The sequence below is a fragment of the Mytilus galloprovincialis genome, chromosome 5, assembly GCF_965363235.1.
Source record: "Mytilus galloprovincialis chromosome 5, xbMytGall1.hap1.1, whole genome shotgun sequence".
Lineage (NCBI taxonomy): Eukaryota > Metazoa > Mollusca > Bivalvia > Mytilida > Mytilidae > Mytilus > Mytilus galloprovincialis.
In genome coordinates, this window is record NC_134842.1 from 62,717,944 (window position 1) to 62,744,947 (window position 27,004).

General features: G+C 31.0%; 1 long non-coding RNA gene across 1 annotated transcript; it reads left to right on the plus strand.

The window, feature by feature from the left end:
- The first annotated feature begins 4,488 nt into the window (after positions 1-4,488).
- LOC143074633 (uncharacterized) lies at positions 4,489-20,681 on the plus strand. The gene is made up of 5 exons (XR_012977980.1): positions 4,489-4,527; positions 13,603-13,678; positions 14,610-14,672; positions 15,584-15,992; positions 20,023-20,681. It is a non-coding gene; the product is annotated as an uncharacterized LOC143074633 (long non-coding RNA).
- The last annotated feature ends 6,323 nt before the right edge of the window (positions 20,682-27,004 follow it).

Consider the following 27,004-nt stretch of genomic DNA (forward strand, 5'->3'; position numbering starts at 1 on the left):
AAAGGGACCCGTACAAATCATGCTTCAGTGATTTGATCCCTAAATAGATTAATCAAACAAAATTTTATCAAAAAGGGAATGCCCGGGCCCATTTGCCCCATCCCCCTTAATCCTCCTCAAAATAAAACTTTAAGGAGACCATACACAAAACAAAAAAAATATACAATTATCATTATTATAATTCGCATTAAGTTTGAAATTATTACTTACAATAAAATTTTCAAAATTCTATTCCTGTATGTCATCATGGTCATTGTGAAATACAATACTAACATCCTTCTAATTATTTCACTTTTATTTACACTAATAGACCTATTCCCATTATACTTAATTAAGTCCATTGAATCAATGACATTGAATGCGGTGACAGTATATACATGATATATATGTATAACATTTACTGGTGTTTTTATATTTAAGTACAATACACACAACATGTACAAGTAAATGTGGCCTGTTTTTATCCAAAGATCTAGGAAGACATAAAATGAATTTCTCTTTTATTTCATTGGTTACTATATGGATTCATATTGATGTCATGACCTCATTACTTGGACATCATAAAATGTGTAGAGCAAAATAAAATGTAGTTTGAAATTCATCAAGAATACACATCTTATAACTATCTTCAATTTATTACAATATTGTTTAAATTTGTGGTGATTTTGTGAAGAACCATGCAGTGAAAGAAAACAGTTCAAAGAAGAAAATGGCAAGTTATTTTAAAAATTATACACTTTGAAGTTTAGATACAGTAATATAATATAAAAAGATAATGTCAACAATTCTCTATCAAAAATTTCTTTAAAAGTTCAACAACAGTGGGTTTGAAGTTTAACAGTAACATATCATTCCCTAATTAATGCATATTATGCATGACTATATATATATATATACAAATGTATTTAATGTCTTGAAATAACTCAGGCTCAGGATAGTTTGAAGTGAATATTTTGACATATATATGTACATGTACAAATCTAAATTAAAAACTACGTTCAAACCTATGATTGCGTTAGATTAAAACAGCAATTTATACGTGTGCATGTAAAACAAATTTTGTTGAAGAAGGGTCTAAATACAGCACAAACAACGTTTTCCAAAAGACCAAAAAAGTGAAAAAGTATATTTTAACAAAACGCATTTGACTAATAGGTCGTATATATATACATTCCATGTTCATGCCTTATATATCATGTACTGTATTACAACGTTAAATAAAAACTCAGGAGGAAAGGTAACAGGGAGACCCGGCCACGGAGAGCTTTATTTTTGTGAAGCCCAGGTGGTCAAGTGACGTAGCCCGTCCGATAAAGTGCAGGCGATTTGGTGTTACAATATCTCAGTAGCATGAGTTTGAATTTCTCTGAGAGCTAAAAAAAAATTTAAATGAACAGATCTAACATTGTTGGGTTGATGTTTAGAAAAGTTTATATATATACATGTGCTTGATTTATATATATATATACATGTGCATGATTTAAATTATATTGTGTATGTTTTTTTAATACATTGTGTTCTTTACTAAAAAAAAATTGTATCTTACGTAACTATATTGCTGATCAATAAAGTCTGTTTAGTTTCTCTCTATCTTTATGATCTTATTTAGCTCTTGCTTCAAGTTTACACACAAAAGAGTATTTTCTGATCATTTTTGCATTTCAAAGTTTCTCTCTATCTACATGTACATGTATTATTAAAGTTTTCAAGATAATAAACAAAATTGGACGAAAAAAAATGACCTTTATTGCCCCTACTCCTTTGAATCTATTTCATATATATATTCCATGTACATGTATTTGGACCAGTAGTTTCAGATTACAAAAATTTACGAAATTTTTTTTAAATAAAATATAACCCCTTCAGGGGTCAATTGACCATTTTGGTCATGTTGCCCTACTTGTAGATCTTACTTTGCTGAACCTTATTGCTGTTTATAATTTATCTCTACCATAATAATATTCAAGGTAATCAATGTTATTTTAGTAAATCAGCTGATTATGTGCTTACCAGCTGCACATGGTCAATCAATTAAAAGCAATAAATTTCTTCAGTTTAAGTGACCACAAATAATTGCTCCCAATCAAGCATTAAATTTCTCTGACCCTAAAATGTTGTGGAACAGTATCATTATATTAATCACAGCTTTATTCTGTTAAGCTCCTGTACATTTAGCATGCCAGTTAATACATCAGATTGAATTATGCTGGCTGAAATTGAAGTTATCAGAATAAACATAATTATGTTGGAAGAAAATATTTTAGAATATTTAGGAACTTTTCTACAAAATCTCCACAGATCGATACATGACAAACACTATAAAAAAAATCCCTTGAAAACACATAGAGAAAATATAATAAAAATGTGTCAAAAACTAGTGCAAAGAATAAATAAGGTAGCTTTGTTACTCTAATAATAGTTGTTTCCAGATTATTAGGGTTGGTGATATGATGATATATTTCACTCCATTCATCTAATTTTCATAATATTAATTTTTATGTTTGTATATATATATTCAATAACAGATTTTGATACATGTTTGTCAAAAATTAACCCCTAGGGTCGAAGTACATATAGGGGCCAGTTTAGTCCTAACTAGACTGTTACTCTGTTATATTGGTCTGACCGACACATATGGTCCCACCACACGAATATAGGTGTACGGTTCAAATACTCATATGGTCTGGAACATATACAAGAGGGTTTGGATGGGGTTAAATGATTAAAGAATAATGCCCTTAAAAAATTAAGATTAGAGAATAAAGGGCAAAAAAAATGAAGATTAGAGAAAAAAGGGGTGAAAATTAAATGTTTACAGAATAACAGACACCCCCCCATCCAGACCCTCATACATTATGAAGTTTTTGATATAGACTGAGCTTTTAGTAATAATTACATTATGCAACTACATGTAGACTATAATATGAAAAAATCAGGATGAAATTTGAAAAAGGCCAGGACAGGAGTTTGGAGAATAAACAAAAATGATTAACATAGGGGATGAGACACTTTGCCAAAAAAAAGGCAGGATGACTATTAAGATCTATTTATATGTATGTAAAAAAGGGCAGGATAAACTAATGAACTAGACAGTTCACTAGTACACTCTTCTGGTAGGGTTGCTGTCTTTTTTACACATTCCCCATTTCCATTCTCAATTTTAATACAAAAAAGGCAGAGTGAAAAATACATAACAACTAATAGAATGCAGGACAAAATTTTTCATCCTACCCCACCTTCCCCCCTTAAAAACCAAATGGTAGGTCCGTTATCTATACCTTTCACCTTGCAACCTGTGTTTTTATTTTACTTTCAACATGTTTTAACTTTTTAATTTGACGTTCAGCGGTGGCGAATCTAGAAATTTTCATATGAGGGGGCCCACTGTCTGCCTAAAGGGGGGATTCCATCACGCTTCAGTGATTCCCTATATAACCAACCAAATATTTTCTGAAAAAAGGGGGGGGGGAGGGGGCAGGGAGCCTAAATCCGCCTCTGTTCAGTCTTACAAGACTCAGGTGCCTCATGCAATGTATTCTGCTAATTTAAATTTATGTGCATCATGATTTTCAAATGCTTAATTATTTTGCGTGCTCAGTATTTTTCAAATAAAATTCAAACACTAATAAATTGGCAGGGATCGTCAAGAAATACTTTTTTAAAAGCTGTAAACCAATTATATCATAAATGTGTATACTAAATCGGGAATATCAAGTACACAATGTAAAACATAAAGTTAATATATACAAGAAGCAGGGGCGGATCCAGCCATTTTGAAAAGGGGGGGGTGGGGGGTCCCAACCCAGGACATAGGTGGGAGGATGTTTCAACTATATGTCCCCATTCAAATGCATTGATCGGCAAAAAAAATGGGGGTTCCAACCCCTGGAATATGATCCGCCAATGAGAAGACTGTGACTCAGTCAGAAAAAGGTTCAAAACAAAGTATTTATTTTTTGTGCAACGTTCATGAAATAATGTCTTATTTCACGCTTTTTACGTGCAAGCACCCCCATTACCACCCACTGCACACTTAGTGACCTACCCTTATCCTAGTCCAAATAATTATGACGTCTTGAAAGACTAAATAATTTTTTTCTTTGACGCCTTAGTAAGGTGTCAAAGAAAAAAATTATGATAGCCTTTCAGTAAGGCATCAAAGAAAAAAAGTATAATCAGATCCTTCACGACGTCATAATTATTTGGACTACCCTTATCTTATCCCATCCCATCCCATCCCATCCCATCCCCCCCCCCCCAAAAAAAAAAGAAGGACAAAACGAAACACCCAGTCCTTCTTTAAACGTAAATAATGCTCTCACACTTGTTTAACTAAATGTTTACCATATATAGGACCATATATATTGAAATCACTTCAACAACATGCTGCTGTCGTACCGACAAGCAAAGCTCTGCATCTTCAAGTTCAAGGTCTTACCTGAACTGGTTCCCAGATTGCATAGCTACATTGGATAACAGTCGCTCTTTTCTGGACTGTTGTAGAAGTTGAACTTTACCAGTTTGAAGGTGAGGATGTTTGTTCTATCCACAGACCTGTTACCCGTCACCTATTCTGTAAATTCCACTTTTTCAGACGAACCACTTCGGTTTTGGGAATCCTCAGGTTACCTGACAGTGACAGGTATAGAGAAAATCTGGATTCATCATTCAGAATATTTTTTTGTCATTTGTTTGACCACAATAATGTCAACTGGTCAATGCTTATTAGATAGAGCAATTATTTATCTTACACAGTTTAAAAAAAAAACAATTTAAAATTCAGAAATAAAGTTATTCATTTATAAATCAATCTACCAAATACTATAGTACATGAAATATATAGACCCATTCAAGTGCACCTTTGGCTTTGGGTCCAGGGTGTTCTTGACTTTTGATTGTATTCAAATTAAAGTTGTGTAGGACTCTTTGTAAACAACAAATGAGTATGCTGGCATGAACATATCATACTTGTATTAGTGACTTAATCACAATGAAAATCTGTAATAGATCAAACTAAGTAAAAGTCTCTATTTTTTTTACATAAATCTAAGCTTTACTTGCATACAATCCCTATTTTCTATTCGTCCAGATCAGGCCATTCAAAAATTATTGTTGGTTTCCCCTATCCCTGCCTGGAATGAAGATTTAAAAAAAGGAAGAATTGTTATAGGACTAAATTTAAAGAAGACATTATATGATTATTGTTTAATAAACTGAATGTGACTTTTTTCCTTTGTAATACTGGTTATTTCAAGCATTTCTGTTAAGTTTTGTCATAACCAGAGTTCAATAGTTTGAGAAAAATCTAGCATAATGAAAGACGACATCTACAGCGATTCGAGCAAAATTTCTTCGACAAATCCAAACCAAGCCGCATCAAGATAAAATATAGTGTGGACCAATAAATGATCAAATATTTATCTTATCTGCCTACAAACAGTTGAATATGATACTTAAGATGATTTTAGGAAGATAAATACCACTTTTGGACCTCATTGTCTCCTTTATAAGGTCTCTTTTGGTCAATTTATACCTCTAATTTCCTTAAAATTTAAACTTTTCAGGTCAAGAAGTAAAAATAATGGGGTAACTTTCACTCATTTATGATAGAAATGTTATCAGAAATGAATAACTGAAGTATTTAAGCAGAATGAACAATCCATCTATTAGTTAACTGTCTCCAAGGAGGTTTCAATAGGTCCGTAGGAATCAATTTAAATTTAACGCAGCATTCCATAGAGGGAAATAAAAGGCTTCTCTATTACAGAATAATTTGTCGTTACAGCATTAACAATAATTTCATTAACTTATAAACATATATTTATTTAAGTATTTCCTAGGAAAATGTTCTATCAAAGCAGAATATAAGAAATAAGGAGAAAAAGCCCCCCCCCCCCCCCCCCCTCCAAAAAAAAAAAACACCAAACAAAACAAACAAAATCAATTTCAAGTAAAATAATTCTCATAAAATGTGTTTTGGAGACTCAATCCACTCAGATGTTTTATTTTTTGTTATGCTGATATCTATAATACTAAAATAACGAGGTCCAATTTGTCAGCTGGCATGGGATAAAAACGACAAATCAAAGAATTCAACTTTATATATAGCTAATATAGGACAATGGTGTTGATTAAAAGTTACACCACTCCAGACCCTTTTGTTTTCCACATAATTAATATTGTAAATAATTAACAAGTTCCAATACCAATACCAATAGTATATTCACCTTTTACCTATACCTTATCTGTACGTTCTGCATCTGACAGGCACACCACCAAACGGTGTATTTAGGATTTGCTATATATACAAGGGTCATAATCACAAGGTTGACAATACTAAATTCTATCACATTGTTTCCTATTGTAGTATTTTAATCAGTATATATATGACTTTAAAAGATGATAATATGAATACTAAAAATCTAGACTTAAAATAAGGCGTATAGGTTCAGTTTACAATTTGTTAGCCAGCATGACTCAAAACAGCAAAACCAAGAATTCGACTTTATTTATAATTAATATTGGACAATGGTGTTGATAAAAAATTACTCCATTCCAGGCTCTTTTGTTTTTCAAATAGTTAATATTACCAATAATTGATAAGTTCCAGGTCGATGGTTTCTAACAGAAAGATTTTGAAAGTAGAGAAAACTGTGCATTTTATAATCAGCATGACTTTATCAGATAAGTAAATATCCAGGCTAAAATAAGGCTTACACATAGTTATATACTTTATTTTAGTCAGGGACCAGCGATTTCACGGGTGTGTTCTAGTCTTATGTAAAATTTAACACAAATGGACACAAAAGATACTACACTATATTTGACCTTCGTTCTAATAAAAATAATCAAATATAAATTTTGATCTCGACTTTCTGCATTTTCGCAGATCTGCATATCATTTTTTTTATTATTTCACATGCGTATTTGTCTTGTATTTGTGCCAATCAGCATTTCTTTTTTTATCTTTCACTTGCATAGATTTTGTCTTTCATTTTCTCCAATTGTGTACATGTTAATTAGATAGGTGAAAGTTCTTTTTCAGCACCATTTATTAACATTATGTTTTCTGGTCTGTGCGTCCGTTCCTCCGTCTGTCCCGCTTTAGGTTGAAGTTTTTGGTCAAGGCAGTTTTTTATGAAATTGAAGTCCTATCAACTTAAAACTTAATACAGAATGTTCCTTATGATATGATCCTTCTAATTTTATGTCGCAATTTTCAAAAATTGAGTATTCAGATAAACAATTATTCCTAGATGTTTTGACATACTGGCAACGTATGCATGGAACTAATGTCTGGATGATTCTCGTAAAATAATGTCCAATCTTGCAATGAGGTTAAAATTTATTTATACTGCTTATTTCACAAAATCTTATAGTAAAAATAAAATTATAACAAAGGGTCATTGCCGTTTGTCATTTCTTTCATTTCAAATTGTCTAAAGGAGAAATGACAAACATTTCCCCTGATCTCACTGAAGCTAATTACCTAATTTATGTATATCAACACTTTGGTTAGCTTGCTTTCTTTGTTTGTATATTTTGTCTAATTATTTTTTGATAATGTCCAATTGAATTTAAATATCATATATATACAGGTTTTCATACCTATATATGAAGATGTCAATCTTAATAACAAAGCTTGAATAAACATTTAAACAAACAAAGCAAGGAGGCCAACCAAAGTTTTACCCTACATGCATTAGGAAATTAGCTGTAAGGCAAAACATAATAATAAAATTAATACTCAGCGAATGTGAATTAATTAAAATCAAAATTGTCGGTGGTAAAAACTAAATAGTTATAAATTTAACTTAAGACAAAAAGAATTGCTCCAAGAATAATATCCAACATTAAATCTCTCCCTTTCATTTAGCTTCAACTATGACCGGAAAGATTGAAAACAAATTTTGATTTTTAATACCGGCAACAACCTTTGTTTAAATTTCCACATTATGAGCAATTTAGATTTATAATATTTTATCCTGTTGGAGAAATCTTACTTTGTAGTTTTCAACAGAAAATTATTTCTAAAATAATTTTTGAATTAAAAACTTTTTTGTATTTTATATTTACTGTCTCGTTTATTCAAAACACTTGAGATAGTAATAACAGGGATTGTATTTTATGATAGATTTATAACATTTTAGAATAAAAAACTTTAATTCATATATTATACTATAATTTGAATTTCCTTATATCTTAAACAGTCAGGGGACTAAATACTGAAATAAGTGATTTTTAAATCACTTATTTGAGTAGCAAATTTGAAGTTTTGTCACAAATTGTGATTTTGAAGTTTTACCAAAATTTTAAACTGTGACATAGGTTTAAATAATATCTTTTCATTAATAAACTTGGAAAAAATGAACTTTTTGCTTCTTTTATGTAGCAAGGTTTATGCCTTTGATGCTATCATTTATCTGCAAATTCTATTTTAGTTGAAAAAATGCTATAATAATGGCTTTACATAATGAACTGATACTTTCTTAACAGATTTTTCCCAGCAGTGGGAGTATTTTTCCTGTGAAGTTAGGGGACAGTTGAAATTAGTGGGGGTTATTAAAATAAGTGATTTTTGGGAAGGAAATTGAGGTATGATACTTAAACAAGTGATCTTAATGTCATTATCCTAGATTCAGTACAAGGTCATCACCTGAAATGACCTGGTCATCCATACCTGTCAACTCACCCGTTTTTTGCGGGTGACACCCGTTATTTTCACCTCTCACCCGGGAGTTTTTCTTTACCCGGCGGGTCCCGGGAATTTCTAACATTACCCGTTTCACCCGGATTTCTGACCGGAATTGTTTCCGGTATTTAGAAGTAATACGACCTTCGGTTTTATCGGTCTTTTTCAATGTAACCAAAAGTCAAAATGTAGGACTGTTTACCTGAGCTACGTAACGATATGAAGAGACAACACAGCTACAAGATGAGTTCAGTGACTATCAGTTGACCCCATTAGATGAACTTCCACTTTGCACTTCCCCTGAAACTGACATTGGTACATTTTGGGGAGAAATGTCCAAGTTGCATGACATTTTTCTTAACAAGCCAAGATTTTTTGTTTTGTCAAAACTTGCTAAAACATTACTGGTTTTGCCAAACAGCAATGCAGACAGTGAGAGGGCATTTTCTTTAGTAAAGAAAATAGCTACAGAGTTTAGGGCTGATCTTAATAAGGATACACTGTGTGCTCTTCTTTCTTGTAAAATGAATACACATTTGCATTGCTATGAACTGAAACCAAGTGCAGTTCTTTTAAAGAATGCCAAGTCTGCTACTATGGATTATAACAATAGTCTGAAATAAACTTGTATACATGTTCTAACTGTTTCATATACATATTGACTATATTGACTATATAAATTATATGTAAACATATTTTTGTTCTTCAATTGAGCCCGCAAAATGTCGTACGCGTTATGACCTGAGATTTTTTTTCTCAATGCAGGTCATGACCTGACTTTTCATTTTCAGAGGTTGACAGGTATGGGTCATCCTAGACAAAACAGATGTTGGTTCTGATAATTTTAGAAACATAATTAGTCCTTGGATCATTAGTATTCTATATTTAAAGCTATAATAAAATTAAATCACTTCTTTTAGTGATTAATTTGTACTACTTAAATAGGTGATTATTAAAGAAAGACAACTCTTACTTCCAATCTTTATGGAAATAATGTTACTTTAATCAGTGATTTAGAAAATCACTCATTACTACTTAAAAATAGGTGATTATTAAAGAAAGACAACTCTTACTTCCAATCTTTATGGAAATAATGTTACTTTAATCAGTGATTTAGAAAATCACTCATTTAAGTAAGTCCCCTGACAGTTAAATATTCAGAAATAATGAATCACAAGCTTGATGCAATAATTAAGTTTGTCTGAGTCAGGAAAAATAATGGTATAAAGACGTTCGTTCGTGATTTTGTGTGTCCGTCTGTCAACAGTAGCGAATAAGTTCATTATGGCAGACTTCTAAAATTCAAACACGAAAAAAAAACACACTTCTAGTCTGATATAGTCAAATACTCTGTAAGTTAGCTAGTGCCATCTTTCATTTTTTGTATTTTCAATAATTATGCTAATGAGGGACAGAGGACAAAAACAGATTTTCATAACAAATGCGGCGTGAAAGGTTATTTCAAACAATTTTTCATTCCAACGGATGGTGTTTCTGAAGGTAATTATTATGCGGCAACAACATCATTATAAAGATCTGATACTGATACATGCATTTAATCTCTTGTATTACCGGATGATAAAGTAGGTGAATATATTTGCTATTCTTGGAAATTTAAATGTGAGTTTCAAAAGTCCAATTTGCGATTTTTTTCAAAAAGTGGGCCAGCAAGAAAAGTTTGTACTATGACGTCAGATGCAATGTTCTAAAGAAAGACAACTCTTTTCTTCAAAACAAACGAGAAAAAAAAACATGAAAATTGCTCATAACTTTTTGAAAGGTTGGTGACACACACTTTTTTTTGCTTTATTTTGAAGATTGCATACACATGGCACTTTCCTTCTTGAAATTTTGTATGGATAAATCACTGGGAGAAATTTTTTAATACTGGAAACGTTTTTCATTTTTCATTTTTATTTTTGGCGGGGATGAAATAAATCATATTTTTAAAGATCAAAACAATACGAGTTTTAAATTTTTGAACCTGTTTTGATAGATACAAATCTACTGTTTAACGTGAAACAAGAACTATGCTTGTAGGTTTGATATAAAGGATTTTTTTGAGAGTTTAGATAACAAGCAAATATTATGTTAATATTCAGGAAACGCGAAACTGAGGTTGCTATAGTGACAAAAATAAGTCGGTGACCCCCAATTTGTTTCATCACATTTTGTTCCTCAAATCATGAAATACCTTCACACAAAATTTTAAGGAAAAATCACTGGTAAAATGAATAGGTTGTTTGGTCTTTAAGTAACAATACCTAATTTGTTTACTATCAACCACCTTGACACTTTTTTACAGAAAATGTAAATATTTTAATTTGTCAGATGCTGTGAAAAAGTGTCCTTCAATTGGACATTCTTTTATGATAAAGTACTATAAAATTCTGTCCTACAAGGTTGACATTCAATAAGAGGACTTTTTCACAGTAAAAGCTAAGTGTCCTTTAAAGGGAGATTAAAAAAAAGTCACTGATCTTTAATTCTGCTAAGTTTTTTTTTACCTATTCTGCATCAAGCAAATGAAAGATCTAGTCGATGAATCATGACTTATTGGGAGCCGTCAACAAGCACCAAATCTAAAGAAACTTCTGACACGAGCAAAATTCAGTACACAGAACGAAGGTGGCAGAAATACAAAAATGGGGGGATCCCAGATGTGGAACATGCTAAATGCTAGAAGTAAAACTCTGAAATCAGGCACAGCAATTAAACCGAAAAATATTATTTATTGTGCAACCTGTCCCACTTGTAATCAAAACTACATACTAATAGGTCAAACCATTTGATAGAGGAAGAGTTCACAAACAGCTGTCTGGACAAAGGTCCCTTCAATTAGAAACTCTCCATGTTCTGAACACTTTGACCAATATGGAAAGGGAAAATTTAAACTATATCCCTTTCAGGTCAGGTGAGCTTTTCTTATCACTTGGCGTCCGTCGTCCATTGTCGTGCTGCCCCTGAATTGGAAATTCTAGGGAAATTTTGCCGTTTTTGGTTATTATCTTCAATATTATTATGGAAATAGATAAACTGTAAACAGCAATAATGGTCAGCAAAGAAGGATCTACAAAAAAGTCAACATGACCAAAATGGTCAGTTGACCCCTTAATGTGTTATTGCCCTTTATAGTCAATTTTTGTCAATTTTTTTTTTACAAAAATCTTCTCTGAAACTACTAAGACAAATTTAACCAAACTTGTCCTCAATTATCATTAGGGTATCTAGTTTAAAAAATGCCCTTTATAGTCACTTCTTAACAATTTTCATAAATTTTGTTAATCTTGTAAAATTTTACAAAATAGTTTAACTACTGGGATAGATTCATAGGTTCATTAGATAGAGATAAGTGTAAGCACTAAGAATGTTTAGTAAAGTTAGATCTACAAACACATCACCAGCATCAAAACACAATTTTGTCATGAATCCATCACTGCTGTGTCACTCGTTTATGATATGCACAAAGACCAAGGTGAGCAACACAGGCTCTTTAGAGCCTCTAGTTTCAGATGTGGACCTAAGATAAAATTCCACTTGAAGCCAAGGAACGCTATTTTTTTTAACTGTATAAGCCGACTTTTAATAGGAAGTGAAATTCGGTCTGTGAATAAGATTCCGTAATATATATGCAAACTACCACATGACGTTACTATTAGGTAACATCACAAGTTGTTACTAGTAACGATAACAATTCAGTCTGATGAACTATAAGGGATGCAGTGAAAGCGCTAACAGAAACAGTGTTCGATTTATAATGTGATTTTTTTTGTGTTTTTTATTTTTATGTTCTATGAAAATTTCTTCATACATTGTTGGTCATCAAAAATGTGTGTCATTAATATTTACATGTACTTGGGACCTTTTGAATGTTCAAAACTGTTCTATTTGCTTAAAAGTAATCTGAAGCAATTTCTAGACAAGCTTCGATCATCAGGGTAAAAAGCCTTGTGACCTAAATATTGATTAATCAGTTAAGCTAATTCTTTTTTTTTCATTAATAAAAAAATTCTACAGATGATTAAGTATATATAACTTATATTTATTTCAAGCAAACTATAAGAAATTGTTTATAAAATTTAAAAAAATCACAGAATCTTAATAAAAAATTTTTTTACATTATTTGTTAAACATGTTTAAGGGACAGTATGGACTCAGTTCATCATTATGATTGGAGCACATGTCATGTGCATGCTGTGTATATTGTATAATAGATTTATTATGTCTTGTCTATCTTAAGTTTGGTTAAACTGCCTACTGGGAAAACATTATTACATGTTTACATTCCCAATTACTACTATAAGTCAATTATGTGTGAAAAATTTCAATTCATGGGTTTTAATCTTGGTTTTAATACCCCAGGATGTGAAACATTAGAATTTGTGTATATAGATGAAGAGATATGAAAATTTTATCCTAAGTACTGTAAGTCCCAGTTACTTAATTAAAGCCAATAGAAATATTAAATTAGGGTAATAAATACCCCCCCCCCCCCAAAAAAAAAATGAACATTGAGAAGTTCTCACTCTGATACATATTTCAATGATCAATTTAATCATCTTTTATAAATTAGATGTGAGGACATGCATGGATAGTTTTAAAACTCTTTCTTAACTTAGAAAAAGCAACTGGTTCCCTTAAGAACACAACATTTCAGGGGGAGGATGTAGAGCCTCTATATATGTACTCTTCTCCTTATACTGATTTGTGAACATGTAAAAATAAGGCAGCTAATGCACTTATGTAACCTCAACAGCGAAAATGACAAATGTATAATTTTATTTACTTTTTTCGATTTCTCATTGATGTGTTGTAAATTTTCTGTTAGAAACTCACAAGACTCTCTATCTAAACTAGTGTGACAGTAACACAAGACTGTTTTATCTTAATTTTGCATATTTTTTTTCTAGGTGTACAACTGTGCAAGTATTGAACATCAGCTTGAAATGCAATGTGACCTAAAAGACAGTATAATAATGGACAGATGTAAGTAATGATAAAATAGTCAATGATATGGGAAATGTATGAAATTGTAAGAAAAAGTTGACAGGCATATTGTTTTACACCTGTCCCTCCGTCAGTCAGTTAACTATATATATAGGTCAAAGTACAGCCTTCAGCAATGATCATACTGCATAGTCATATATATAAAAAAGGCCCTGAAATTACAATTGTAAAATAATTCCAAACTAATGACCTTAATATTAATATACAAATAAAATAACTAAAATCAAATATGCAACACAGCAACAAACAACAACCACTGATTGTCCAGGTTCCTGACTTGGGACAGGCACAGAAGATAGCAGGATTAAACATGTTAGTGGGATCCAAGCCCTAATAAAATCATATTTTAGTTATTCTCCTCAAGAAAATCTAATATAATGTAATTAACATCAACGATTGTCAACACTTTTAAATGTTGTACTTAACTTTATATATAAAAAAGATGTGGTATGATTGTCAATGAGACAACTTTCCACACAAGACCAAATGACACAGAAATTAAAAACTAAAGGTCACTGTACCCTCTTCAACAATGAGCAAAGCCCATACTGCATAGTCCGCTATAAAAGGCCCCAAAATGACAAATGTAAGACAAGAAAACTAATGGCCTAATTTATGTACAAAAAAATGAAAAAAAATAAATATGTAACACTTCAACAATTGACAACCACTGAATTACAGGCTCCTGACTTGGAACAGGCACATACATTACATTGTACCTCAATATTTTAATTCGCATATTGGTATACAATCTATTATATGTTTTTTTCTTTTTTTCTTTAAAAAGTTATATGCAAGTGGGGGCATAATCTGTGTCCCATGGACCCAATCATGACATTTATTTATTCAGAGAATTTTGAAAGGAATAAATAATGAATAATTTTTCATAATTTTTTTTCTCATCTTTTAGAAAAGTCGTCTGCTGAAACAACTGAGACAAATCTACCTAAATTTGGCCACACTCATCATTAGGGTATGTATATATAGTTTTAAATGTGTTTGATGACCCTGCCAACCTACATGGCAGACATGGCTAAAAATAGAAAATAGGAGGAAAATGCAGTGTTTACTTATATCTCTGAAACTAAAGCAAAAGTATAACAGTTGCATTATTTCATGCATCAATTGTAAATGAGAATATCAGGTGAGCGATAAAGGCCCATTGGAGCCTCAACTTTCTATAGCCATTATTGTTATAGGTGGTCAGTGGTCATAAACCTATGAAAATAAGTCAATTATTTAACCTCGGAGCACTACCAACAGATTCTTATCCAGTGTATTTGATCATGTTGATGAATACATTTTATTACAACTCGTTAACAGGGCAAGATATGGAAATTTATTTTTCTTCTGGTTTTATAATATTAAGAAAAAACAAAGGAAAATGATATTTTGATAAACATTAAACATGTTGTTGTCGTGGTTTTGTGCTCTCTTGAACCATCAGATTATTACTGTACTGCAATAAAAAAAAAAAAAAAAACATTAAAGAATATCAGGGATTTACGGGAACTTGAAGTAATTGAAAACTTGTTCAAATCACAAACTGCACTTTAACTTTACTTTGCATCAACCATTTTAAAGTGTTGTGAAATGTTTACACTATGCTTGTTAACATCAAACACTGATCAAGTCACTTTCGTCATTCTCATATTATCATGAATATGTTACTTTTTTAATAGGAAAAAGGATATATATTAGAGATATATTTACAAGCAGGGACATCTGTGTCCCATGGACACATTCTTGTTTTATTTATTACATATTTTAGTGTATTAAAGTAATTATACTGCTTCCACCTTTCAATATTCTAACAAAGCTCTATCTCATTAATTGATAAATAAATGATACTATTCAAGACCTCAACAGATAATTTTTTTTCAGGTTCTCTGGTCGTAAGAACCTGTTGGCCACACACATGAAGATTTTCATTGATCCTGCTTTCAGCTAAATATCAGAAAAATTAAGAACAAAGGAAAATATGCTGAAACTGTACAGTCACCGGTCAGGATTATTTCAGAAGTGAAATTATAATACAATTTATTTTACTGGTTAATTCCTTTGATTTGTAATTTTAAACAACACACAGAGGCTTTGCATTATTGTTTTACAAGAGAGACACCAAAAGATGTGGTCAACATTTATCATTTTTATCAAAATACGCCCAGGACAAACCATGGATACACTTAACTTGAAATATGGTGCTTTCATACCAAAAATGCCTGGAAGTAAAAGAAATAAAGAACTATTCATGTCAGCAATCAGGGGATAAGATGAAAGAATGCAGAATAAGGTACTGTAATATTCATAGATATAGGAAGATGTGGTGTGAGTGCCAATGAGACAACTCTCCATACAAATAACAATTTAAAAAGTAAACCATTATAGGTTAAAGTACGGCCTTCAACACGGAGCCTTGGCTCACACCGAACAACAAGCTATAAAGGGCCCCAAAATTACTAGTGTAAAAACATTCAAACGGGAAAACCAACGGTCTAATCTATATAAACAAAACAGTCTTAATAAGAGTCCTGCTTCTCTATATACATATGCTTTTTGTTATGCCCTGTCGTAGCGGAGGGGGCATTAAGTTTTATCCTTGTATGTTTGTACATAATATTAGATAAAGGAAGATGTGGTATGACTTCCAATGAAACAACTCTCCATCCAAGTCACAATTTGTAAAAGAAAAACAACTATAGGTCAAAGTACAGTCTTCAACACAGAGCCTTGGATCACACCAAACAGTAAGCTATTATTAATCTAAGGACCCAAAAAATTACTATTGTGAAACCAGCTGTCAAACATGAAAACCAACGGTCTAATCTATATAAAAAAAAGAGAAAAGACAAACACTTATAGTGCATGATTTTCTCACTGTGTTGAAGACCCATTGGTGGACTTCGGTTGTTGTTTGCACTTTGGTCAGGTTGTTGACATATTTCCCCCCAATTCCATTCTCAATTTTATGAAGAAGTTATTGAACTTTATTCTTGAAAAAGAGACGGAGGTATCATGTTCACATGGCGCATCTGTTTATTTGTTTTTGTTATACGACCGCAAAATTTTTTATTTTTTGGTCGTATATTGCTATCACATTGGCGTCGTTGTCGTCGTCGTCGTCCGAATACTTTTAGTTTTCCCATTCCAACTTTAGTAAAAAAAAATAGAAATCAATAAAATTTTAACACAAGGTTTATGACCACAAAAGGAAGGTTGGGATTGATTTTGGGAGTTTTTGTCCCAATGTTTTAGGAATTAGGGGCCAAAAAGGGCCCAAATAAGCATTATTCTTGGTTTTCGCACAATAACATTAGTTTAAGTAAATAGAAATCAATGAAATTTAAACACAATGTTAATGACTACAAAAGGAAGGTTGGTATTGATTTTGGGAGTTTAGGTCCCAACAGTTTAGGAATTAGGGGCCAAAAAGGGACCCAAATAAGCATTTTTCTTGGTTTTCGCACCATAACGTTAGTATAAGTAAATAGAAATCTATGAAATTTAAACACAAGGTTTATGACCATAAAAGAAAGGTTGGGTTTGATTTTGGGACTTTTGGTCCCAACATAATAAGGGGCCCAAAGGGTCCAAAATTAAACTTTTGTTTGATTTCATCAAAATTGAATAATTGGGGTTCTTTGATATGCTGAATCTAACTGTCATGACTGTGTATGTAGATTCTTAACTTTTGGTCCCGTTTTCAAATTGGTCTACATTAAGGTCCAAAGGGTCCAAAATTAAACTTAGTTTGATTTTGACAAAAAATGAATCAGTTAGGTTCTTTGATATGCTGAATCTAAAAATGTACTTAGATTCTTGATTATTGGCCCAGTTTTCAAGTTGGTCCAAATCGGGGTCCAAAATTAAACTTTGTTTGATTTCATCAAAAATTGAATAAATGGGGTTCTTTGATATACCAAATCTAACTGTGTATGTAGATTCTTCATTTTTGGTCCTGTTTTCAAATTGGTCTACACTAAAGTCCAAAGGGTCCAAAATTAAACTTAGTCTGATTTTAACAAAAATTGAAATCTTGAAGTTCTTTGATATGCTGAATCCAAAAATGTACTTAGATTTTTTATTATGGGCCCAGTTTTCAAGTTGGTCCAAATCAGGATCTAAAATTATTATATTAAGTATTGTGCAATAGCAAGTCTTTTCAATTGCACAGTATTGCGCAATGGCAAGAAATATCTAATTGCACAATATTGTGAAATATCAAATTTTTTTTTAATTAGAGTTATCTTTCTTTGTCCAGAATAGTAAGCAAGAAATATCTAATTGCAAAATATTGTGCAATAGCAAGATTTTTTTTTAATTGGAGTTATCTTTCTTTGTCCAGAATCAACTTAAATCTTTGCTATATACAATATACAATGTATATTCACTTTTTACTACCAACTGATAAATTAAAATAATCTTTACCATTCAGTGATAACAAGCAGTTTTTTTACATCTTAATATTGTATGATGTATTTAAATGAGTAGTTATTGTTGCAAACTCCATTAGAAATTTTAATTGAGATTAGTTTTGGAATAAGGGAAAGGGGGATGTGATTAAAAAAATTGGGTTCAATTTTTCTCATTTGAAATTTCATAAATAAAAAAGAAAATTTCTTCAAACATTTTTTTGAGAGGATTAATATTCAACAGCATAGTGAATTGCTCTAAGAGAAACAAAAATTTTAAGTTCATTAGAACACATTCATTCTGTGTCAGAAACCTATGCTGTGTCAACTATTTAATCACAATCCAAATTTAGAGCTGAATCCAGCTTGAATGTTGTGTCCATACTTGCCCTAACCGTTCAGGGTTCAACCTCTGCGGTCGTATAAAGCTACGCCCTGCGGAGCATCTGGTTTTCCTTATCTTATCTAAAATGTTTTTAAATAATGTATGTTGGACATTTGCCGGACATGACTATGATGTCATTTTTTATTTTTATTTGCCAATAACTTTATGTAAATAACTTCATTGGAAATTTGCCAATATTAAATGTTGCTGATGAAGTTTTTTTATTGTTGTATACAATAAACAATGTATATTCACTTTTACTACCAACCAATCTTTACCATTGTTTACCATCCAGTGATAACAAGCACTTTATTTTACATTTTAATATTTTATGATGTATTTAAAAGAGTAGTTATTGTTGCAAACTCCATTAGAAATTTGAATTGATATCAGTTTTGGAAAAAGGGAAACGGGGATGTGAAAAAAAAATGGGGGGGGGGGGGGGGGGGGGGTAAATTTTTCTCATTTCAGATTTCATAAATAAAAAGAAAATTTCTTCAAACATTTTTTTAGAGGATTAATATTCAACAGCATAGTGAATTGCTCAAAGGCAAAAAAAAATTTTTAAGTTCATTAGACCACATTCATTCTGTGTCAGAAACCTATGCTCTGTTAACTATTTAATTTTAGATTTAAATAAGTTTGAAGAAGAAATCTTTAATTGATTTGTAAAATCTTGACATTTGTTTTGTGTAAAAAAAAACATGTAATGTCAAAAATTTGATCACAATCCAAATTCAGAGCTGTATCACGCTTGAATGTTTTGTCCATACTTGCCCAAACTGTTCAGGGTTCGACCTCTGAGGTCGTATTAAGCTGCGCCCTGTGGAGCACCTGGTTCACTATAAACTTAAGTTTGCTTAACCAAATGTACTGAAACTTAAACACAATGCTTATTACCACAAAAATCAGATCAAGTACTCATTTGGGTACTGTGTGTCTTTTACCATTCTTGATTTATGACTCTTTAAAATGTTATATGCAAGCAGGGGCATAATCTGTGTCCCATGGACCCATTCATCATTTATTTATTCAGAAAACTCTAAAAGGAATAAATAATCCATAATGTTCATACAGATAAAACATATTGTTTTAAGGATTTTAATCTGTTTATTAAGTCACATGCAAACTCAATATTGCTCCCCTTTTAAATCTCGATCAGTGTTTGTAAAAAGAAAAAAGTAACATGCAGGTTGCCAGGAACATTTAAATTGGAGAAAGGGAAAAGAACACAACTCTACGCTAAATAATTTTGAAAACTTATTGGCTATACTATCTTTATTTATAAAAATGTCAAAAACATTATGTACATTATGATTATGTTGATTGTGTGAAACGTCACACAAGGCAATCAAAATGGTCTAGGGGAAAGAAGTTTTATTATAAATGTCAAATTGTTATAGTCTCAACCTATCAACATAATCAAAATTGTTGATTTCACAGTTAATATTTACTTTTAGCATGTTCAGCAGATTAGAACGTTTTTGTTATATTTTATTAAATGTTAATTTACTTTGCTCTTATAGGCAGGAGTGAAAGGAAGAGAAAGCTAGGCATCAGTAAAGAAACAGATCAATTTATAATATGTAATAATTCCATCTGAATATAACAAACATTGCACATGCTATGAAGATTTATTCACATGTATACTATGATGTGTAGTTATATTTTATTGTATGTATTTGTAATATTAAAAGTACATGTATTTTACTTTAGAACAGTATTTTAATTTTTATATTTTGCTGTGGAGAATATCAAAGAAATTTAGAAAAACATAATTAAAGATAGTTTCTTCCATGTTTTCTGTGACAAAAAAAAATGTGCAAATTAGGAAAATTAAATGAGGCTACATTATTGAATATTTTTGAGTTTGAGTTTTTTTTTCATTCCTATTTTAAAATTTCATTGGCATTTGAAATAATGAGTTGAAACTAGTTTTTATCAATTAATTTGTTTTCAAGATGTACAACAGTAGAGAAGGTTAAGGTTTTGTGTACAATAGTTTACTATGATGTAATGGTCAAATAAACTTGAAACTTTGTACTTTCAAGTGTTCATTTAAGTCAGTGTTTTTTAAACAATTACAAATAAGTTACTGAACAGGGAAATCTGATTGTGGAAGCAGAGTATAATGTGTTATGGACACATATATATATATCTCAATCCCATAGAGCATCGCCCTCCTCACCAGCCAGTCTCAGTAATGGCATATTGACTTTGAAAATTTCCTTTGTTTACACTGAAATAAGGGTCCAGTTTAACATGTTTAAGGAGAACCACCAAAAGTAGGTCAGGGATAATTTATATGCAGTTGAATAAGCTTTTGGACAATGCATGTGCTTAGGGATTTTTATAATCCTGAACCCTAAATCATGGTTTTATAACTTACAATCTTTTGCAGTTTTCTGTTTATATGTTAAAGTTTATGCTTAGGCCAGTTTAATATTGACCACTTATAAATAGGATTTAGAGGATGCATAGGCCCCCCTTTTTGTGGGACAAATTTGATTGATATTATATTTAGGGAATTACTGAAGCATGACAAAAGGGATGCAGTATAGAGTAATCTTATTATTTCTAAGAAATTACTTTTTTTTTTTAAAGAAATGAAAAGTATGGTTATATAAACATATTTTTTATGAATTAAAATTTTAACAAATGTTGGAAACAAATTTATGTAAAAACTTTTTTTAATGTATCAAAATTATGTGTTGTAAAATCTGAATGATTTTTTTTTTCTGGATTTTCCCCAATATGTTTAAAAAACAGAAATGCATAATTTTTTCTTGTAGATTTTATTTCGGGATTTTTCCCGAAATGGGTAAAAAAAATCTATGTAACAAGTGTGTGTCTGATATTAGATTTATATTTTCGGGATTTTTCCCGAAATGTGAAAAGAAATTATTAGTCATGAGGTCTAGCATATACATTTGAATTTTCGGGATAAATCCCGAAATATTTGAAGACATCTGTGTTATACATGTTGTACTTAGTTTATTTTTGTCGGGATATTTCCTGAAATTCGTTTCAGATCTGTTTGCAATTGTTAAAATGCTCTGCCAACATATATGTAATAAATAATAATGTTGAGAATGATTTCGGGACATTTCCCGAATAATTTGTTGTCACATACATCTTTACTACAAGTATTTTGAAACTTTCATATATTTTGGGAAATTTCCCGAACAAGAAATGTAAGTTTTATCAATTATAAGAATAAAAACATGGAATGTTGTAAAAAATGTGTATTTCTTTATGAAATCTTCATTCAATTTATGGTAAACATTGAAAAAGATTATAAAAAGGAATAAAATGGATTTTACTCTTTTAAAATAGAGTCTGTTACATGTTATTTGATCATATGGGTTAAATTGAAACAATCTTTATTTTTAGTTTTACAAATTGTTATTGATAATTTATTATAATTAGATAGATAAAATGAACAAACGAACAATTGAAATTAGATAATTGTTTACATTTGTAATTGTATATCTGAATCCTATTTCGGTACTCTCGCCCAAGGTGACACAATTCAAGTAACGTAATATTTTCAGCATTTTCATGTATGCAGTTCGTGCATGTTCTTTTGCATTTGAATTTTTTTGGTAAAGCTGCTTAATATTCTAAAACAATTGAACTCCCACATTATGTTTACTTCCGATATTTTCAATTTCAGTGTTCATAATTCAATTAATGTATTACTGATCAACATGCTTAATACAAGAGATCAACATATTTAATTAGCGTGAATTCAAAAAAGTTAAAATATAAAGTTTTTGTTTCAATTACAATTGAACTTTTTTATATTAATTTGATAGTTCAGTAATGTTGATCTGCTATATGCATTTGTATCTAATAAACTTTACCATATTTTAAATATTAGTCAGACCGTACGCGTACGGTCCAAATACTCATACGGTCTGGAACATATACACACCAACTCGAGAATAAATGTAACATATGCAATCTATGCTTACATTATCTTTTTTATATGTAACATACTTAAGTTTTGTTATTGTTTTACCTTGTATTGTTGAGTTCATCCTGCATTAACTTGTTTTCGTGTATGCTCTTTTCCCAAAAATGTTCAAGTTTTTTTCTGTGTTCAATCCACATTTCAGCTGATCTATTGATTATTGGCGCTGGGTCTACCTGATTATAAATCAAATAAACATTGCACTTTAGGTTTGGTTTGAAAATTGAAGATTGGAAACCAAACAAAGTAACGTTTCGAAACTATTCTGTCTTCTCCAGCACAAAATTAAGTTCGGTGTTGACCTTAACTTTAAGTCAGCAATTATAAGACAGTAAGTCAAAACTTACCAAAAACGTGGGTAGGGGGAGGGTGTACAAGGCGAGTCAAAATTTCACCACACCATGGCTAAACAGAACATGAGGTACCTAAGAAAAGTCTGGTTTATTCACCTGTGAAGATCTTGCATGTATATGGATGCGTGTTTAAACAAACCTTTGATAGGTTCTCTCTACAACGTATCTATCACTAAACAGTTACAAATTTTAAATATTGAAGCAAACAACAAAATAAAACAGCTAGCTGTTACTAAAACTCTTTAAAAAATCACTGTTCGGAAAATTCTTGTTACTGATTTTTGATATTGAAATCCTAGTTATATTATGTTTCTTTTTTTTTTAAATGTATGCACTTAATTGTATTTGTTATCTGGTCCGAGACCACAATTGTAGTCCCTTGTTTTTCGTTGTCCACAAATATAGTCCCTAGTGTTGACAGTGGGTTACTTGCCATTAATTTTTATACCCCTACCAAATTTATTTCTTCATGTTTAATGGCTCAAATCACAAGTAGGGGGTGAAATTACGGGGTCGCCCCGATATTCCGACACCCCATTAGTCCGACACCCCAATAATCCGACAAAGTTAAATAACTGCCGTAATATAAAGGTTAGACAATAATGTCAAACAGTATAAATAATAGAGAAAATAGCATATTAATTAAAGAATACAGATATGAACGACCCCTTCCTTCAAAAAAGAAGTGTCATTACCAGTCTCTCATCATAATGAATAAAAGAGGGACGAAAGATACCAAAGGGACAGTCAAACTCATAAATATAAAACAAACTGACAACGCCATGGCTAAAAATGAAAAAGACAAACAGAAAAACAATAGTACACACGACACAACATAGAAAACTAAAGAATAAACAACACGAACCCCACCAAAAACTAGGGGTGATCTCAGGTGCTCCGGAAGGGTAAGCAGATCCTGCTCCACATATGGCACCCGTCGTGTTGCTTATGTGATTACAAATCCGGTAAATTATAGTCTAATTCGGTAGGTCATATTCATGAAAGGAAAGAGGATTGTAGTTACGACGTAAGGAACATATCCGATATCATTTGTGAAACGGTTATTCCATAACGGTCAACCAACTCGTGATGGCGTCCGTAAAATTTACGAAGGGATGATTTCAACTTCACCATTTGGAATAATGTTCACGTGATTAGGTTTCAGATACAGTCAAAACAGTAAAAAGTATAATTTCACCATAACGAGGGATTATTGTAGCATTGACGAGTTAAAGTTTCTAACATTGATAGTGAAATTGTCTAATCGGTAATAATTTTTCTATACAAAACTACTTTATTAAGGTTGAAACTTCGATAAAATGAATAAAATGTGCTGTCAGAATGAACATGAACTGAATAGTTATGAAACATTTGCCACTAGACCATTAGACAAAAAATTAACTACCAATCATGCATACAAACTGCAATCATCCACGAATGTTTACATAAGCGATAATATTCGTCATTGCATATTCATAAAAAAAAAAAAAAACTTTTTTTTCTGTAATTATATTTTTTAGATATTTTTATTTGACTTGTTCTTTGTTGCATCTTTAAAAACACAACTTATCGATTGTCTTATGAACAACACAGGCATACATGCGGCATAAAAATAAATCTATCAACTAACACCACTTCTCTTGACATTGACTCTCACAGGGATGTACTAGTTTTCATTATTTCCTTTCACCAGCACGTTTTATGCTTATTCCTTGCGGAGAACGCACTCATTTAAAACTTTACAAAGTTCTATTTGGTTTAGCACTGTCTTAAGAGTTCAATGTATTAACTTTAAATACTTTACCCTTACAAACATTGTTGCCTAAAGACAAACTAGCTTAAATGTTCTTCTCAAAATAATTCTGTACACCGAATTTACATACTGGTTCCCAGTTATGCTCTCTGTGTTCCGTCTCACAGAGATATAACTTGGGAATGTTACCAGTAAATAAACATGTGCATATTGTTTAATTTTTTTTTTGAATTTATGTGGTGCATATGAACTTTCAATTCTAGGATAAGATTTTTTTCAAAACTTCATAGTAAAAGTGGTACAGTTTTAGCCGTAAAAGGAGTTTCTATGGGAAATTGCATTGTCAATATTTACAGAAATGCAACCTTAAATGAATACTGATAAAATATTACAAATGATAACGTCTGATCAATTGTTACTTTTTGTTGCAGATAAAGAAACATACATAGAATTTTCAATCTTAATCCAATATCTTAAAAAAAATTCATTCCACCATATTTTGTCGGGCAATATGTTCTTACGTCTACATGTGTATAAATAGTATTTAAATAACAACAATATGTTAGTAACTTTTTTACTGTTGACATAATAATCAGACACATGTAAAAATGGTTTATGTTGTGCTGAATGGAAAGACAACTTCATAATTTAATTAATCCAGTTTATAATGGAAAAAAAGTAAAATCACAAAAATACTGAACTTAGAGGAAAATCAATTCGGAAAGTCCATAATCACATGGCAAAATCAAATAACAAAACGCATCAAAAACGAATGGACAAGAACTGAACTGGATAGCGAGATATGTTACAGTAGCGTAACATTACATTCTCCAAAGAAAAGGAAAATATTTTCCATGATTCCTGACCAAAAATGCAATATTTCAATATAAATGGTAAAATCCTATGAACAATCTTAAATTGATTTTTTTTAAAAACAAATTTCTAATTATAATATAAGTTTATTTAGTAAATAGTATTCGAATTTTCAATCTCAATATTTTAACCTATTTCCCATTTATTATTCTAAAAATAATTGATAGAAAAATTTTGAAGACTTTGGTTCCTTTTAAATTTTAACTACCAATTTTTTTCAATATTTTTAAAAAAAATTTTGAACTTCCTTCTATCATGACTTTCCATCTATTTGGAATTGCACTCACTATACCATGATAAAACTAAAAAAAAGTAACGATATTATTATGTTTATCAAATTCACCATATGAGAATAATGTATTATCATCTGACACCAGGGGCCAGTTTCACGAAGCTGTCTAATTAGGATGGTTTTACGACATATTTTAGTCCTAAGTGGGTTTCACAAAGTGGTTATAAATTAAGATATCTGGTCATTAGTAAGGACTACATGAGAGGTGTTTTATGATGGTCTGATGACAGTCATACGTTTATATATATAAATTACACTATTTTTTTATATTAATTTTGCAAATTATCTTAATATTATAATTTAATTGTCTATTCTCCTTTTACTGCTTATACCTAAATATAGGTTGACGGATAATCATGTTTTGTCAACAATGAAGATTCGATGTATTTATATCAAGAATGCACGATTTTATCCTTTAACCTTATCTTAAATGAGATCTCGCGAGAATAGACAAGGTGAGTTATCCTGTCATTCTTTGCTGAACTGTAATAGGCCCAAGACCACAATTAATGACCCCGTTTTTCGTTGTCCACGAATATAGTTCCTTTTAATTAGAGTGTATTTTTCCTTAATTTTGTTTCTTTCCTTTCCTCACTCATTCCTTAAATCTTTTTGGGTGGAAATGAAAGAAGAGAGGTCAAATAAATTTTTGGAGGTTGTATTTTAACTGATTTTGATATAGAATGAGTGATTAGGTCAAGTGCAAAAAGATGATATTTACAGTTTTCGGTACATCTCTTGACTTGTCAATAGGGGTATGGATGTGTATTGGCTAAATTTGTAAAAGTGATTGCTTCAATCTTTCTGAATTTTGGATATATATTTGGACTAGGACAATACATTACACACACAAAAAATTGGACAAAAGTGCATGGTGCAATTTTTTTAATGATGCAAAAGGTTATAAAGAACTGATAGAGGAATTAATTGTGGTCTGTGGCCTAAGAGGTGCATTTCAGCAAATTTAGAATTTTTACTTTGGCATCTTTTCTGAATGATCTATTGGTATTGATTTGTCAAACTATATGAGAAGAAATGATTTTCACTTTCATTTGATAGAAATTTTGTGAAAAAGTCACTTTTCAGGTTAAATGCCTAAAATGTAGCTTTTTCACTTTTTCACTATTTTTTCAAAAACAGCATGCTTAATTTCTCTCTGACAGTTTTTTTCTGATATCTATTTGTGTTTGTGGTATTTATTTCAGTTGTTTAACTTATTTGTGAACTCTGAACACAAAAAAAAGTAGATAAAAACATAAAA